Genomic DNA, 20142 nt, shown 5'->3' with positions numbered 1-20142 from the left:
CACACCAATCTGTCAAATATGTGCCTCAGCCTTTGTGAGGTTCATACTTAGTCTTTAAACTTATAGTTAGAAATATAATGGATTTAGATAGCTTAGAAAACTAAAGCATTTTTTTTATAGAAATAATTGAAAATCATCATGCATGTATATTATATTCTTTTTAGAAAATGAAAGGATATGGAGTAAATGTACATTCTTTTTGTATGTTTTAGCTGTGCATGTACTGATTTGTGTCATGGATTGATACACCCATATCCTTTGTTTTTCTATTATATAAGTTTATAGCAGAATTTGAGCCTAACCCATTGGCTTGCTTCATTAATTTGGGGATTTTTATACGACCGCAAAAAAATTTTGTGGTCGTATATTGGTATGACGTTGGCGTCGTCGTCGTCGTCGTCCGGCGTCGTCGTCCTGCGTCGTCGTCCGAATACATATTGGTTTTCGCACTCTAACTTTAGTTTAAGTGAATGGATCTTTTTGAAATTTGACCATAAGGTTAAATACCACAAAAGGAAGGTTGGGATTGATTTTGGGGGTTATGGTACCAACAGTTAAGGAATTAGGGGCCAAAAAGGGGCCAAAAATGAGCATTTTCTAGTTTCCAGACAATAACTGTGGAACGGTGTATGGATCTCTCTGAAATTATACTACAAGTTTCCATACCACAAAGGGATGGTTAGGATTTGCTTTGGGGGGTTATGGCTCAAACCGTTTAGGAATTAGGGGCAAAAAAGGGGAAAAAACAAGGTTGTCCTGGTTAATGGACAAATACTTTAGTACAAAACATAATTTAAAGCAGTGTAAGGGAGATAAATCAAATACATCATTGAAATTATCTCCCTTACACTGCTTTTAAATTATGTATAAAGTAATGGTTAATGAACAATAAAGATAATCTAAAACAGTGTAAGGGAGGTAATCCAAATACAACGTTTTGGTTACTTCCCTTACACTGCTTTAAAATTATGTTTAAAGAAATGCATATTTATAAAGGAAGACCAGTAAAAATATCTGCAAATGTTTTCATCTTTTTTTTTTACAAAAAAATCCATATGAAAGATTTGACACTATATTTTTATTAATTCTATTATAAAATAGATTAAGTTAGCACTATGGTAAATTTAAATGGGTAATTATGGTTGCCAACTCCATTGGAAATTTGAATTGAGATTATGACCATATCTTGAGGGAAAGAATTTTTTAGGGGGAAAAAGGGGGGGGGGATAAAAAGAAATTGAGGGGGGCCAATTTTTTCTCATTTCAGATTTCAGAAATTAAAAAGAATTATTCTTCAAATATTATTTTTTTTTCAAATTTCAAATATTGAAAAATTTCAAGAAGTAATCTTTAATTGCACAGTATGGCGCATTAGATTTGTAAAATCTTTGATCACATTTATTTATTTGTTATGCCGAATCTAACAGTGTATTTAGATTTTTAATTTTGGGTCCAGTTTTCAAATTGGTCTACATTAATGTCCAAAGGGTCCAAAATTAAACTTTGTTTGATTTTAGCAAAAATTGAATATATGAGGTTCTTTGATATGCTGAATCTAAACATGTATTTAGATTTTTGATTTTTGGCCCAGTTTTCAAGTTGGTCCAAATTGGGGTCCAAAATTAAACTTTGTTTGATTTCAACAAAAATTGAATATATGGGGTTCTTTGATATGCTGAATCTAACCATGTATTTAGATTTTTTATTTGTGGACCCCGTTATCTAATTGGTTCATATTGAGGTCAAAAGGGTCCAAAATTAAACTTTGTTTGATTTCATCTAAAATTGAATTATTGGGGTTCTTTGATATTCCAAATCTAACCGTGTATTTAGGTTTTTAATTTTGGGTCCTGTTTTTTAAATTGGTCTACATTGAGGTCCAAAGGGTCCAAATTAAACTTAGTTTGATTTTAACAAAAATTGAATTCTTGGGGTTCTTTGATTTGCTGAATCTAAACATGTGTTTAGATTTTTGATTATGGGCCCAGTTTTCAAGTTGGTCCAAGATAGGGTCCAGTATTTAAACTTTGTTTGATTTCAACAAAAATTGAATATATGGGGTTCTTTGATATGCTGAATCTAACCATGAATTTAGATTTTTTATTTGTGGGCCCCGCTATCAAATTGGTTCATATTGAGGTCAAAAGGGTCCAAAATTAAACTTTGTTTGATTTCATCAAAAATTGAATTATTGGGGTTCTTTGATATTCCAAATCTAACCGTGTATTTAGATTTTTAATTTTAAGTCCCGTTTTTTAAATTGGTCTACATTAAGGTCCAAAGGGTCCAAAATTAAACTTAGTTTGATTTTAGCAAAAATTGAATTCTTGGGGTTCTTTGATATGCTGAATCTAAACATGTGTTAAGTTTTTGGATTATGGGCCCAGTTTTCAAGTTTGTCCAAGTTGGGGTCCAAAATTAAACTTTGTTTGATTTTAACAAAAATTGAATATATGGGGTTCTTTGATATGCTGAATCTAACCATGAATTTAGATTTTTTATTTGTGGGCCCCGCTATCAAATTGGTTCATATTGAGGTCAAAAGGGTCCAAAATTAAACTTTGTTTGATTTCATCAAAAATTGAATATATGGGGTTCTTTGATATGCTGAATCTAACCATGTATTTTGATTTTGGACATTGGACCATAATAGGTAAATTAAAAAAATTCAAGTTCTTAGACCACATTCTTTCTGTGTCAGAAACCTATGCTGTGTCAAATATTTAATAACAATCCAAATTCAGAGCTGTATCAAGCTTGAATGTTGTGTCCATACTTGCCCCAACTGTTCAGGGTTCGACCTCTGCGGTCGTATCAAGCTGCGCCCCAGCGAAGCATTTTATTAATTATTCAAAGATTTTTTCTGTTCATGTATATTTTTTCGTGAAGTGCTTTAATTAGGCATTGTTATACAAGGCTGTTGCAATTGAATTAAAGTTATAATTAATTTATCTCAGTAACAAGCTGTAAATAAGGCATTGTCCCTCTATGATGCCTCAATGACATTTGAATTTTATGTACTTTAAATTTTTTCTGAACATGTATGCTTATGAAATTGAACAGATGAGAGACCATTAATAGTTTGATTTTTTTTTGTATTAGCAAATATGATTGTCTGATTTCTAACTGTTCAGTCAAAGTTACTACATCATTTGGTTTATAATTGTCTAATCAAATGTTTATAGATACTTTATTGCAAAAAGTAAAACCCTGACCGGTTAAAATGCAAACATAACAGACAGGTATACAAGAAAGAAAACAATACATGAAAAAAGTTCTAAACAAGTCAAGTTATTATTAACAATATATATATAAGTACATAGATAATTGACCAATGTGGACCTTATTTTCGCAACGCCATGGATTGCTTTATATAACCCATGACACTAGACAAAATATCTTTATTGGGATCTAAAATAGTTTTAAGTTTAGAGTTTGAGTCAAGCTGGTTAAAATTAGGATAATGGGTTTTAATTGCATCTATAAGAGGATTTCTAATATTACTGCTGATTTGGCAATGAAGGAAAAAGTGTTCCTCATCATCTAAAATTTTGCAAACTTTACACACTCTTTATAAGAAGTTTCTTTTACAATATCCAATCTGATATGCATTCTATAATATCAAAGTCAAATTAGATTTTACTTCAGGGGAAAATATTTCTGTGTTAACACTTTCACTGACTAAAACTGTAAATGATGTGTGTTGCCTTCAATCCAAAATTTGTGAATAATTTGTTGGGACCTGGTAATGTCTTTTTCATTGAACTAAATGTCCATAAAGATTTTGAAGTCTGTACTAAAGAGATTTAATTTATATGTTTTGTTATCAATGCTTTATTTATTGTTCCTTGAATACTCCATTAATAACAACTGAAAGGCACTTATTCTTCTTTAATTTTAGAATTAATGTTTCAAAACAAATTGCATAAGATAAATCTAAATTATGAAGTGTTCATTTCCAAGCAAATTGTATTACATAACAACATCCATTAAAAAGAGATTGGATTTGAGAAACTGCTCATTCTGTTTTGATCTTGTATCCTACCAATTAGAACAAGTTAACTTGTGGACATGCTTATTTTTTGCACGGAAAATTATGTTTTTGGACATTATTAATGCATTTTCCTTATTGATATTTCCATATCTCAGCAAAAAGTATCTCTTTAATTTGTCATTATAAAGAGAAGAAAAGAAAAGATAAGACTCATACTTTCTGTCTCTGTATTGTAACTTATAACTTCCTGTCAATACAGAACAATACAATGAATAGTGCTTAATAGTCACAAATAAGATATTTATTGTTACTGTTCAGGTGCAGATTCAGACGGGGCACACCTCCGCCCCCCCCCCCCCCACCCTGCCCCACCCCCAAAAAAAAAATGTAATAAAGGTAAATTTACAGCCACCTTTGTGTCAAAATAAGGTCATCTAATTCCTAATTATGAGGATCGCCCACTCTAACATCAAATGATTGATCTGCTCCTGCTGTTACTGGTACATTCTAATGTACTAACCCCCTCCACTCTTCTAAACGAAAAAGATATGACAAAATTACAATCAAACTTCCCCAAAACTTCGCAATCTTCTACTAGAAGGTAGAAAAAATAATCATTTGTGGTCCACAAATACACTGTCCTAGACCAGTTTGTTTACTTGGGTTTATTATTAACACTTAAATTTTTTCCATTGCTCTCCATATTTCATATATATAATTAACTCATAAGGGGCTTAAAAATGCATGCAAGTCATTATTTTTTCCCTTGGGATATTAAAAATTTTATTCCAGGTTTATTTGTGACAGCAACAGGACGGGTGCCACATGTCGAGCAGGATCTGCTTATTCTTCTGGAGCACCGGAGATCACCCTAGGTTTTTGGTGGAATTGATGTTGCTCAGTCTTTAGTTTTCTATGTTGTTTTTTGTAGACTGATGTTTGTCTTTGGTCGTTTTTTTCGTTTTTAGCTCACCTGGCCCAAAGGGCCAAGTGAGCTTTTCTCATCACTTGGCGTCCGTCTTCTGTCGTCGTCGTTGTCCGTCGTCGTTAACTTTTACAAAAATCTTCTCCTCTGAAACTACATGGCCAAATTAAACCAAACTTGGCCACAATCATCATTGGGGTATTTAGTTTAAAAAATGTGTCCGGTGACTCGGCCAACCAACCAAGATGGCCGCCATGTCTAAAAATAGAACATAGGGGTAAAATGTAGATTTTGGCTTATATCTCTGAAACCAAAGCATTTAGAGCAAATCTGACAGAGTAAAATTGTTTATCAGGTCAAGATCTATCTGCCCTGAAATTTTCAGACCAATCAGGCAACACGTTGTTGGGTTGCTGCCCCTGAATTGGTAATTTTAAGGAAATTTTGCAGTTTTTGGTAATTATCTTGAATATTATTATAGATAGAGATAAACTGTAAACAGCAATAATGTTCAGCAAAATAAGATCTACAATTAAGTCAACTTGACCAAAATGGTCAGTTGACCCCTTAAGGAGTTATTTTCCTTTATAGTCAATTTTTAACCATTTTTCGTAAATTTTTGTAATCTTTTACAAAAATCTTCCCTGTTGAAACTATTGTGACAAATTTAACCAAACTTGTCCACAATCATCATTAGGGTATCTAGTTTAAAAAATGTGTCCGATGACCCTGCCCGCGAACTAAGATGGCCGACATGGCTAAAAAATAGTACATAGGGTAAAATGCAGTTTTTGGCTCATATCTCTGAAACCAAAGCATTAAGAGCAAATCTGACAAGATAAAATTGTTCATTAGGTCAAGATCTATCTGCCCTGAAATTTTCAGACCAATCAGGCAACACGTTATTGGGTTGCTGCCCCTGAATTGGTAATTTTAAGAAAATTTTGCAGCTTTGGTTATTATCTTGAATATTATTATAGATAGAGATAAACTGTAAACAGCAATAATGTACAGCAATGTAAGATCTACAAGTAAGTCAAACATGACCAAAATTGTCAATTGACCCCTTAAGGAGTTATTGCCCTTTATAATAATTTTTTTACAATTTTCGTAAATTTTGTAAATTTTTGTAAATTTTTACAAAATATTTTCCACTGTAACTACTGGGCCAAGTTCATTATAGATAGAGATAATTGTTAGCAGCAAGAATGTTAAGTAAAGTAAGATCTACAAACACATCACCATCACCAAAACACAATTTTGTCATGAATCCATCTGTGTCCTTTGTTTAATATGCACATATACCAAGGTGAGCAACACAGGCTCTTTAGAGCCTCTAGTTTGCAAATGGTGTTGTCAGTTTGTTTTAGACTTATGAGTTGAATACCTCTTTGGTATTTTCTACTTTTTTTATTTGATTTGATTGATGGGAAATTAGAAAATGTACATATCACAAATTTAATTTCAATTGAATGATAAATCTAGAACTATTTGATTCCTTATTAAGAGTATTGTATTATTGTGCCAAAGATCATTTTCATATAGTTACAACTTTTGAATGTAATTATACTCTATAGTGTATAAAATTAACCTTAAACTTTTGTGATAATATTTTGCAAAACCAAATATTCTGCGGTGGGTAAAATAGTTTGACTTTAAAAAAAGTCAGTTGTAAAGGCTGATTGAATACTGGTTTCCTGTTTTCTTAAAAGAATGATCTGATTCTTTTATGTAGTGGTTTTGTAAAACATGAGAAGTCCAGTGTGGCTGTAAACACAATTATATTATTTCATGTTTATAAGTGTTTGTAGTTTTGCAAAGAATTTTGCTGATGTAATGCTGATTGAATCTGTGAAATATAAAAAAAGGAATGAAAGTACTGGTACACAAACGGTATAAATTTTCAAATTTGCATACGTTAAAATTTCTGTGGGTTCGTTACAGTTCTTATAATGCTCTAGAGTCGTAAAAGATTTGATTAAACTGTGAGTGTCTTTCAGCGTTTTAGACATCCCTTGTAGTTTTATTACTAAATAAAGAAAGAAATATCAACTTGAAGGGAGATAAGAAAGATGATTTATTTGACTTGACTACAAAAGGAGAAAATCAACACTTTGTTACCCCTGTTATGCAAGTGATAGCAGATAGACTAATTTAACAGGATTTCTAAAGAATTTAATCTTTTAAGTGATCTTGTCAGTAAATTTTAATGCTTTAGAGTATTCCCATCTTTGCTTAGTTAAATGGAAAACTTGGAAACATGCCATTTATTTGAAAATTCTGTAGAGGTTGAAATGAAATAGCTTAGAACAGTATGAGACAATTCATGTCTCAACCATTACGTACTTTGGTATCTGTTTATCGTTTCACAGTATTTTACTACTTCTATAGTCTACAATTTTTGGCAAATTTTTTTTGTTTTTATGCTAGAAATACAACAGTCAAAGCTTTAGAAGGAACAACAGGTCAAAGATTATTTGTATACTCCATATTCATTGTTAATCCTGGATTACCAATTTTCGTTTATTTCGTGGGTAAAGGTTAACTTCAAATTTAATTGATCAAATAAATACCAATTTTGAATAGATTTGTATGCAGAACTATGGCATCAAGTATCTACATATTACAAACTTACTAAATCCATGAAAAATTGGTACCCACACAAATAATGAATTCACTGTATTGGGGAAAAATATATGGACAATATTTGTTATGTCCTATTAAAAGAGTCAATAACACAGCTAATTTCTCGATCAATAACTAGATCAAAAAGTTTATAAAAATGTTTAGACTGATTAATGTGCTTAGAATTTTAATGTTTTTATTAGAAAAGTGGCTTAGACAAGTCATATATTTAAATGCATTGAAGAATCTAGAGGCAATGCCAAAATTCATCACCTCTCTTGACATTGTGTTTTAACTATGCATTCTTTACAAAAAAAAATTAACAATCATTTGTTGCTTCTGAAATGTTTTGAAAGAAAAAAGAGTTTTAAGAGAGTTTTGTTTTTGAAAATTGAGAATATTTAAAAGCAAGTAAAATAAACAGATTGTAACTGTTGGCAGCTTTGGCATATCATCTGTAAATGTGTATCATTTATACTGACAATCTGTTAAAACTAACAAGACAGGTGAGTTCTACAGATAGTACAGCTAAGAAAAAAGTCTTTAATGTTTTTACAGTGTGAAAATCTCACTAGTCAGTCATATTTAGTGTAAACTATACTTTATCACTGACAAAAAAACACAAGCTTTTTTTTAAATAGGAGTTTCAACTAGATTATCGTAGATATTTCTAAAGTAAGCTAAGACTTTATTTAACTTTTCATTAGAATGTGAGTTTTTAGCTTTTCATTGAGATTATGAGATGAAAACTTGACAGTTGTTTTGTTTTACCTTTTTTTATATGTAAGACGAGGTTTTTATCAAACCATGGTACTTTGAAACAGTTTTCCTGACTTCTGAATAAAGAATATGCGTTATCTTTTATAGGACTTCCAGCATACCAATTTCTAACAAAGTAAACAATAGGAATGACCAATATGAGATGGTTGCCATCAGAATCATTTGACCTGGTCTTTTGTTAAGATTGTACAATCATACATCTTTTTATATTCATCTTTTGTCTACTGTAAATTTAAATCTTAAAAATGTCATGCACATACTAGTATATGTCTATGAAATTGTGTCACGTTTTTGTCAGCAGCTCTATGTCATAGCTGTTTGTGTATGGATTATTGGATTTTATACACATTGATATTGTAAAATATTAGCCATGAGCCACTATGTGAACTTTTTGGTGAGTGTGCATAGTGAACACGCAAAAAAGGTTCACATTGTATCAAGCTGCTGATATTTTATGATATCTAAACACAGAAAACCTGATAATTTGTTTAGCGTGCAATTTCTGTTCTTTTTTCCCCTCCCTGAGACAGTTTTATGTTTCACAAAAGTAAGCTTAATAATGTCTCCTCACACATTGTGACATCATTGATAACTTCTGCTCAGACATTGTGACTTAGCTGATAAGTTCTGCTCAGACATAATGTGAAGTGCCTGATAACTTCTCCTCAAGTCTCTAAGCTGTGATACAAGAACTACTGAGCAACTGAGCAGGGTGATATAGGCAAAGAGAAGCATGATACGACTTGTTTTCAGTTCCTTTTTTGTTCTACTTTCTGTTTCTGAAAACTTTAAATGCAAAATAAAATCAACAAAATTAAAAAGGGACATTATTAGTTTTCAATAGCTTACAGTACATCTTCTTTGAATTGTGTTTTCATTTTAAAATTACAATTTGGAGTTTTTTTCTATTTATGTAAAGTGACAACTTTAGATTGCAATTTTTTTTTATATTTTATAAATATCTTCTTTTAAATATATAGTTTAATGGGTTCTGCCAAGTTGTGGTATTTTCATTAGTTTAAAAGCATGATATTTTTTTGGTCTTTGAAATATAAAGAAATAACAAAACAAATAGTTTAATGTAAGCTCTAATGGTATATCATCAACATTAAATCTTCATATATCAACTTAATTACAAACGTATAACAATTAAATATAGAAATATTTGAATCCATCAACAAATTCAAATATCAAGTTTATGATAAAAGACTAATACATGCAGAAAAAGAATCTCTCTTTCTTTTTTTCATTTTATGGATCTTTATAAATAAGTTAAAAGTGACAGTATAATTTATTGACAGATTTGAAGGTAAATGGACCAGGAATATAGTAAAGAATGGTAATGCATTTTTCATGTAAAACATGCATTTGTTGCATTTATGCATTTGCATCCAGTATGTATTCAGAATGTGCAAATTTGGTTTAAAATCATATTTATCAATTTTGAATACTTTTACTTTTTGTTAAATTTTGAAATGGAATAAAAAATTGAAAACAGATTTGTCAAAGGAGTAATTTATGTTGTGATTTCTATTGTATGGTAACTTTGTCTAGGCAATGGGAATTGACATCCACACAGTTAGCTATTCACTTACAGGAAGTAAGAATAAAATCTATTATGTCAATGATATCAGCCCTATTTTCATCAAACTAGTATAAACTAATCTACTGTTTCAAGGGTCACAGCCATGAATGGTATTGTAAGTTAATGTACTTTATTACCAATAAATTTGTATTTTCTGAAATTTTGTGATACTTACTGCATAGTTTTTTATTACTCCTGCTACAAATGGGTATATAGGTTTACCTCTGTCTGTTCGTCTGTCTTATGAAATTTTCGTTACATTTTTCTAAGATACTATAAACAGATTTTACTCATAGTTTAAACATATTTTATTGTACAAAACAAATGGATCAGACACAAGTTTTTCAACTTAGTTCTGTCCTCTCCATAAATTTTACTCATAACTCCAAAGGAGGATGAGTAAAAGGGTTTACCTGTGTCTGTCTTATGAAATTTTCGTTGCACTTTTCTAAGAAACTATAAACAAAGCTTTCTGAAATTTGGCAACAAGCTCCATGTGCTCATGATATATTGCATGATGCTTTTTCTTATTCATTGATTTTTTCTTTCTCCGAACAGTTGACCTAATACGTATTTATTCTTAAACATAATGGCCATGTATGAAGTTTTTGTCATATTTTTCTCAGGAACTACAAATCAGAACCTTCTGAAATTTGGTTTCAAGCTTCATGTAAGCATCATATACCATGTGATGTATTTTATTAACTTCGTAATTACCTAATGCTTATAGGAGATTTCAAAAGGTAGCAACGTATATTTGTTCGCCTAACAGAAGTTCCACTGGAAACATTGTTATAAACAATGTCATAATATCAGTTCCTGTTGGAACAAATATTCTATACCATTTATTCAGTTAGGAACATATACTGTAATATTTATTCCAGTGGAAATAATATTTCAGAATATTTTTTCCATTTGGAACTAATGTTATGAAGGAACTTCTATTTCGTGACAAATCTTGGTTTTTTTTTTCTTCATCTCTGGCTATACAGAAATTACTTATACATGTACTAGACTAATGAAGGTAGCATCATTATTGGTAATGGTATAGCAGGCAAAAGAGTGCATGATAACGATACAATTCAAGATTATTAGTAATGCACATTAGCTTGTAATTATAGAACTGAAAAAATTATTTCATCAGGTTACATGTTAAGTTATATTAATTGATTTTTTACATAGCATAAAGTTTTTTTTTGTTCATATTGTGGAGAATGACCTTTATTTTGACATCTACTGATGTGAAAACCTGAATTATAAGTTTGACAGGGTGACTGTTGTTGTCAATAGGAGATGATATATTAATTGGACTTGTGTTCCCTCTACAAATTATGTTTTGGTATTAAGAAATCATTAGGGTAATGGATGAAGCAGATAAACAGTTGTTGTTTATTTTGAGTACTCATCATCCATATTATTATTTACCTCCTCTGATGTCTAACAATATCTTCATTATGTAAAGGGGAAGTAACTCTGTAATTAAAGCTACACAATAAATTAAGCATTCTGTTTTAAATTATGATTTGTTTATTTGTATAAATACTCTTACGATTTTGATGATATTAATCTTTTAAGATCCATTATAGTCATATAGCTCCTAACGTATTCCAGTACTTATACATCCTTTGCTTTCAATTTTATTTTATTTTTTATAGTTCCCAATGAAGTTAAATCCAAAAAAAGGATTGGTTCTTTGGAACCTAGTTCTAAATGTTATGAGAGTATAATCAAATTTTATGTCAAAATTAGATTTATTGTTACTTTCCCACATATTTTTTATATGATTATGATAAATGGGTAATATGAGTATAATGTAAGAGCATCAGATTGGATTAACTGAAAATGATGTCCATCTTACTATAAAAAAACTCACAAATAACATTTTGTTGTAAGTGCTATCATGGCCTTGGACATTAAAGCTGTATGTACAATAAAGGAAATTAATTGTATACTATCCCATTACTGATGAGTTATTATCGCCCAGTCCAACCCTGTTGATATTAGCCTTTTGAGGAGGAAATAGACTTGCCACTAAAACACATTACTTTACCTCTGTGTCAGATGTGTTAATAACTTTTCATACTAAAACACTTTCCCTTTATATTCATAATTTAGTACATATATGTATATAGTTTCTGTAAAAATAGTCTTAGCAGTTTATGAGAACTTTTTGTCAGATAACAGTTTTTGTAAGTACTTTCCCAGTTTTCATTTATAAAGACGAGAACATTCTACAGATATCACTTCAACTTTGCAAAAAAAAACTTGACACTTTTCTGTATAATTGGCCAAAAAATCTGCATCTTATGTCAAAGACATTTTTATGTTGTGACTTTAACATTAAGTTATATATTGGAAATAGTTCATTTCTTTATTTTGAAATGTAGAATCTGAAGTTGATGGCAAATCTGAAATATTTGCTTTATGGCTTCCATCTTCTTGCATTTTCTGTAAAACTGTTGAAATAATCTCATTTCAGTTTGTCATTAAGTGCCAATCTGCCTAAGAATCAGGCAGTGGTGAAAACATGACAAACAAAAACCTGCTCAAGTTCAGCGGCATAGCATTCAAATCTATATTGGTACAGCAGGAAATCTTATGGGTCGCGAAGCGACTCATCCCGCCTCGCAGAGGGGGCTATTTGGCAGGGGATTTTTGGAAAAATGGTGCACAATCCTGCATTCTGACCCTCTTCTGACATTTAAATTTTACTCCTGAAAACACGATTTTTATAAACAACGATTTGACTTTATAAGACATTTTTTTTTAAAAGTCAACTTCAAAATATAGAAAAAGAATTTGAAACAATGAACAAAATATGCCGTATGGTATCCCAAAGTAATAAATTTATAGCGTATGTTTTTATGTTGAAAAGCATTGTGGATTATTTCTTTTAGACGATTTTTCAATTTCACATGGGAATGGTGGTATACAGGGTTGAAAAATCAAAAGTTTTGATACAACTAATTTCAGAAAAAGATCGAGATTTAAAATTATCCAGAAATTCTTTAGAGATTTTTAGAATCCACAAATGGTTAATACCACTACGCGAGTAAACAGTTTCACAGTATTCCTGAAGACCCTATTTCACTACGGACAGAATTTTTGTCAATCTAATGGACAATTCTTTAGTCGAACATGCAGATGAGCTGGCAATGTACCAATGTTTCTACGGAATTTTGTGAAGCTTCTGTATCCAATACAAACAAGGTAAGTCCTCTGATTTGCTGTTCAATGTAATGTTCATTAAAGCCATGAAGGACTTGTGATTCGCCAAAATCTCATCCTTGTCAAATAATATGTTTTTGTATGTGGGATTACCTGAGTGCTCATTTATTCCTAATTATTTACAAGACACTCGTAGTAGTACAATTTACATACAAAGACAATATTATTTGAAACTTTGTCCGCAGGAACAATAACATACTTGTCGTAAAGAGATGATAGACATTTCACAGCCTCATTGTCTCTGAAAACGGACTTTGGTCGATCATTCACACAGTTTTTCAACTTATGAATGAGACGTTTTATCAGAGACCTGATTGTTTTGACCCATTCTGACAAAGTGTCCAGTTCAACTTCTTCTCATTTAGCCCATGCTCTGGCGTAGTCTTCAATTGAATCCATAATTATTTTGAAGTTATGGTTCCAATTGATGTGTTGGGGTTCCCTAAACATAAGACCATGAGATATCACCTTTCGGAGATGACTGTTCATGACCATAATCTATCAAAATCTTTCGTTAGATTAGATTTATAAGTAAAACAATGCCTTACTTTGATTTATACCAATTCATGTTCCATAACTCATTTGCCCCTATCATAGGCCATGAGCCTGTTGTTCAGTGCTTGTCGTTTGTTGATGTGGTTCATCAATGTTTCTCATATTTCGTTTTTTATATAGATTAGACCGTTGGTTTTTCCTGGTTGAATTGTTGTACACTAGTCATTTTGGGGCCCTGTATAGCTTACTGTTTGGTGTGAGCCAAGGCTCCGTGTTGAAGGCCGTACTTTGAACTATTATTTTTTACTTTTTACACATTGTGACTTGGATTGAGAGTTGTCTCATTGGCACTCATACCACATCTTCTTATTTCTATTGAACCTGTATTAATGAATGCATACCGTATATTACTATGACTGATACATGGGATTTTCTATCTTTGTTATTTCCTGTAAAAACCTTGTTTTCCTTATTCCAATGCAAAACCTTGTGTTTTTTTAAATATTTTTTATATAAATTTTAGGTACGGCATGCCGTACCAACGAAAATTATTGGTACGGCGGCTGCCGTACCTGCCATAATGGCTGCTACGACCCTGAAGTTTACATTAATTTTAGTTCAAAATTTATAATGATACACGGATATAACATTTGTTTGCTTTTCTGTTCTGATGTTTCAAGATATAATTTGGTTGAAATGCACTAGAAATTACAAATTAAGGGGAGCTAACTCTGTAATTTGCTATCATTCTAACCAAAAGTTATCTAGAAATTTCTCGAATAATCAGACACGCAGAAACGAAAGACCTATTATTTCTAACTCAGGATGAGGGTAACTTCAAAATAGGATGGTTAGGGTGGCAGGTTTTTTTTCGACCATGTTTTGAAATTCTTCTAAATTGCTTGAATACAAAGACTAGCACTTAATATTTGATTATGGGCCAAATCCTTACCTGAAAAGACATTTTGCTTCAAGATATCTAATACAAATGTTGGTAAAATATCTTTTTGATCTTGAGGTAGTGTGCTTGCACAAGACCGACTGGGTTAAACTTAAGACTAGAAAATTGGATGTTGCTGCTTTTCTGATAAGCATGCAGCATTTAAGAGTAACGAGCAAAGTCTGGTTGGTTTGTAGTGAGAATAATATGTCTGGGTAGAATGACTTGTCTCCTGCAGACTGTTACCTTGAGAACTAGCATGTTATATACCCAGGTACCTGACTTTGTACTTGTATATATAAAAGTACAAAGTCGGGTTCATATCCACATCACATTAACATATTCTCATCCTCATTATGCAAATGATATTTGACACTAGATGTTATACAACTCTGTCTCATTTAGTAAAACTGGCTCATATTTAATTTTTTCCAAAAAACAACCTGCATAATGCCTATTATTATAAGATATATTCATTTTAACATGATAAGGACATCACAGTGACATTACATCTGACATTTTCTACACAAAAATGTCCAGTTCATATCATATTTATTATACCCCCGCTTTAAAAAAGTGGGGGGTATACTGTTTTACCACTGTCTGTCCATCCATCCTTCAGTCCGTCCATCCGTCCCATGAAAATTTTTCATCGCATTTTTCTCAGGAACTACAATACAAGGATTTCTGAAATTTGGTTTCAGGGTTTATATAAGTCAGCTATACGGTGTAATGCGTTTTCAGATTGATCACTCAACAACTTCCTGTTTACCGAACACTTACATCATTTTACACAACACATCCAAGTTGAAAATTTTCGACACATTTTTCTCAGGAACTACATTACAAAGATTTCTGAAATTTGGTTTCAGTGTTTATATAAGTCAGCTATACCGTGTGATGCGTTTTCAGATTCATCATTCAACAACTTCCTGTTTACCGTCAAATATTTAGGCTGGGGGTATCATCAGTGAGCAGTAGCTCCCAGTTTTACTTGTTTTTATATGGACAAAATTAATACAGTTCTGAATGGATTGAAGAATTTTACTTTTTTATAAATTTCAGGGGCACAGCTCTTATCATACCTCCTTCATTCTTCTGCTAAAACTTCTGTAATCAATGGACTCATGCAGTATTGTTGAAGGCAATGTCTACCCTAATTGTTTGAAAAGATTATTTGACCCCGCCATACGTCCCAAAGTTGGTTTCCGTTCTCTTACTTTAGTTTGCCTCAACCAAATGGTATGAAACTTATACGAAATGCTTATTACCACAAAACACAGATCAAGTTGGAATTTTGGTGGCGTCACTTTAACCGTTCTAGAGTTATGCTCCTTTACAAATGGAAAAATTGCTGAATTTTTCGTTTCCGTTCTCTTACTTAAGTTTGCCTAAACCAAATGTTATGAAACTTATACACAATGCTTGTTACCACAAAATACAGATCAAGTTCGAATTTTGGTGGTGTCACTTCAACCGTTCTAGAGTTATGCCCCTTTACAAATGGAAAAATTGCTTAATTTTTCGTTTCCGTTTTCTAACTTAAGTTTGCCTGAACCAAATGTTATGAAACGTATACAAAATGCTTATTACCACAAATACAGATCAAGTTTAAATTTTGGTGGTGTCTCTTTAATCGTTCTAGAGTTATGCCCCTTTACAAATGGAAAAATTGGTGAATTTTTCATTTCCGTTCTCTTACTTTATTTCTACATTATCTTGATATGGTAATTTTTTTAGGCCAGATAGATCTTGAGACAGAGAAACAATAAGATTTGATTTGATTTAATTTGATTGTTGGTAATTAACGCCACTTTTAGTACTATTGGCTATATTGTGGCGGTCAGTGGAGGAAGCTGGAGAGTACCATGACCTTTGACAGGAAAACTGACAATCCTAATCATTAATATTGGAGTCGAACTCACAACCTCAGTGTTGACAGGCTTGTGATACAGAAGATGAACTACTTAAACCACTCAGCCACCTATTTTTGGTTGGATGTACTCTATATGTTTGGTCTTTAAGTTCATACATACAACATGCATTTGTCGCAAAGAACATACTTGAATATACATGGTGTTATGAGTGTGTTTCTATTTGAACTTTGTGTACACATGCACAGTATAAATGGTTTCTGTCATAAGAACATAGCACATGTCGTCATTACTTAGGTTATGAGTCTAAATCATCTCTCTGCAATTAAAACACTATAAAATCTCTTTGAACATTTAAGAGGAGCAAATAAGAAACATGCAGATGATTTTTAATACCAGTTTCAAATGTGCAAATTATAGTTTATAGCATGATAAAAGTTTCAGCTGTAATTATAGGAAAAAAAAAATTTAAGAGTGAATATTTAATTAATTTTCAATTTAGAAAAGGAAGCTTGTAAATATTTTGTGAGAATTATTGAAAATTAATATAAATGATCATTTCAGGAAAAATTCTTTTGATGGTGTTAAGAAACTTCCTAGGCATTTAAGGTATGTATGGGATTGCTTTCTTTTTTTATTGAACAATGAATGAGCAATTATATTAGAAGATGTAACGATTAACTTCAAGAGAGAAAGAGCCCTATTGGTTGGGATTATAGGTCAAATTTCATGTGACATCACACCATTATCAATGTTGCCCTCTTGTCATTGAGTGAGGATATATATTTTAATATAGGAATATCTTGATGCTATTTACAAAGTTGTCGGGGCCATATAGTTTTACCCTTGTCCGTCATTCTGTCATTCTGTCATTCCGTCATTCTGTCATTCCATCATTCCGCAACAAACCATTATACGGACTTTTTTTCTAAATGCCTTCAGATATTGGGCTGATTTTTGGTATGTGAGTTAACCATGATGAGTTACAGATCAAGTTTAAGTTTCATTCTGCTCTGCTAATTTTTGCCGAAATTACGGGCTTTGGACTTTGATAGATTGTTGAAAATCACAGTTATAGGGACTTTTTTTCTAAACGCTTTCAGATATTGGGCTGATTTTTTGTATGTGAGTTAACCATGATGAGTTACAGATCAAGTTTAAGTTTCGTTCTGCTCTCCTAATTTTTGCCAAAATTACAGGCTTTGGACTTTGATAAATTGTTGAAAATCACAGTTATACGGACTTTTTTTCTAAACGCCTTCAGATATTGGGCTGATTTTTGGTATGTGAGTTAACCATGATGAATTACAGATCATGTTTAAGTTTTGTTCCACTCTGCTTATTTTTGCCAAGATTATGGGCTTTGGACTTTGATAAATGGTTGAAAATCACAGTTATACAGACTTTTTTTCTATAATCCTTCAGATTTTGCGCTGATTTTTGATATGTGAGTCTACAATGATGAGTTACAGATCAAGTTTATGTTTCGTTCCGATATGCTGATTTTCATGTTGTTTCAACACATCTTCAGTACATCCACTTCCTGTTTGCTGATAGTTTGAAATTTAACTACTCATTGATCAAGGAAATTTTTCATCAAACTAGTATTGGTCTTGAGAGCTGGATACTATCCATGCATGTTTGTGTCCACATTGTTGAAATTGCAGATTTTTCAACTTTTTGAGACTAAGCCATTCGTGTCATTCCGACACATCTAGTTTTCTGATATATAAATAAATGGACATTAATAAGGTATACATTGATGAGACAGCAGCCAAACAATGCTAAAAGGTCAAAAGACATCTAAAGGTTAACATATGATCTTATACAATAGCTGTGGCTGATACAGGTAAGGTGAAGAGAGGGTAAAATCATCAAATTTTTGTTTTACAATTCTGCTTAATTACGCCCCCTCTTTTTTTGAACACTTGAAAAACAGGTGTCTGAAAAATATGTCAATTTCTAGATTGCCCAAAGCCTAGGAATGCTGTGAATAAAGAGGTATGTGCTGTAAGGGCCTTATTTAGCTCTAAAGATCAAGTCCATTATTTCAAGACTAAAAATTATTTAAATTGATGAATAACAATTGAGTAAGTGAAATAGAAGGATTGATACATTGACACATTAAATAGGTCAAAATAGAAATTTGAGTGAAAATTAACAAAATCTTGACCAAGCAAATTTAGGCCTAGGAAACATGGAATACAGGGTTCCATAAATTAATTATACAATCAGCTATGTTATTTGTTATAACAAATATAATGTTTCTACAAGATCTTTTTTGTTGATGCATGCACTATTTGTTCCAATCCTGAAAATCAATGGAAATTGGCCTGTTATCATTAAATCTAGACAATCATTGAAATCTCTGCTAATTCATAACACGAACGCTAATAAGTAAATTTTCGAACATATTTTCTACTTAGTCATTGTTTTCACTACATGTATAATTCATTGTAATAATAGCCATTTAATACTGATTTGATATTTAAGCTAGTAATCGTGACCAAAATGGTTTCTGAACTGAATTTTTCAGCCTTTTTGCCTACAAATGCCTAGTTAGTTTTGACTCTTTATGATTCATTTCTTTTTCTATAAAAAATTCTGAATATACCGATACTGGCTTTTTCTGAATGTATTTGAAAATGTAAGACAATATCAAGTGGATTTAAAAAATATAAAGACTAAGAAAGATGGAGTTAATACTGGGGCAATAAGAAAAAGTTGAACAAACAAAAGTCAGAAAAATAATTCACTGAAAACTTATAATTAGGGAACATGAAGCCCACCATTTTTGGGATTTTAGCTTGAAAGATTGAAACCAAGACCATGTTATATGTACAGACTTTCTTACAAACAGTCAAATTGACAGGGAGAAACAAAACAAAATACATAACTGCCTTCAAGTGTAGCAGCCCTTCTAACATGTCTACATTAGGTTGAACACTGTTAAAATACTAGAAGGTAAGGAAAGGGCACAAAACATATTAATCTTTGTCAAATTAAAATATTGTTTGTTTGTCTTTCCTTACTGATATGTAGGTATATATTCTAGTCTGGGAAAACATGGTATTTATTAGTTGATATTGGCTTTAAGGGCATACAATACAGTTACAGGGGAGATAATGACATTGCTAGCGTAAAATGTTATTTTTTGCGACATCAAACTGCAACTTATCAGGAAAAGATGTATTTTTAAGTGATTTTAATCATTAGCTTGAAAAATTAGTACATGGACCCCTCTTTTTGAAAATGACATTTGACTCGATACTGTGTGAAGATTATTTTACAATGTTCCAAATTTGAAGAAGAAATCACTGATGAATATTTTGAAATTAGATAAATATACAGCAAAAAATGATGTTTTTATCTAAAATCATGAAAATTTAAGAAAAATGGATTATTTGCAAAGAATTGCTACACAAATTAAGAGTCTACTTTTGTAACAAAAATATTCTTAATATTTTTACAAAAATCCACATGTGTTTTTCTTTTGAACCAAAAAAGTTAAGCATGTCTTTCCAAAGGATAGAAATGTCCAAGAAACCGAAATTTTAAGTAAATGTCTAAATTTTGACCCCATTTATCACTAAATTTAAAACATGAAGGTATATTTTTCATTACATAATTGAATTGTTTAGGTAAAAAATATCTAGCATGCAAATTTTAGTAAAAAATCACTGTGCGATCAAAACT

At 31.5% G+C, this 20142-nt stretch overlaps 1 protein-coding gene across 1 annotated transcript in view; it reads left to right on the top strand.

Annotated features, from left to right (window-relative positions):
• Positions 1-17016: 17016 nt before the first annotated feature.
• The window catches only part of LOC127698726 (tyrosine-protein kinase transmembrane receptor Ror-like), a 144786-nt gene continuing 141660 nt past the window's right edge, over positions 17017-20142 (top strand). Inside the window, exon 1 of the mRNA XM_052202375.1 lies at positions 17017-17055. The gene's annotated coding sequence lies outside the window, so the exon portion shown is untranslated. The remainder of the gene's footprint in view (positions 17056-20142) is intronic.

This window comes from Mytilus californianus, unplaced genomic scaffold (genome assembly GCF_021869535.1).
Source record: "Mytilus californianus isolate M0D057914Y unplaced genomic scaffold, xbMytCali1.0.p SCAF_1, whole genome shotgun sequence".
In the NCBI taxonomy this organism is placed as follows: Eukaryota; Metazoa; Mollusca; class Bivalvia; order Mytilida; family Mytilidae; genus Mytilus; species Mytilus californianus.
Note: the sequence above shows the minus strand (reverse complement) of the source record. Positions and strands in the feature narration are given on the sequence as shown.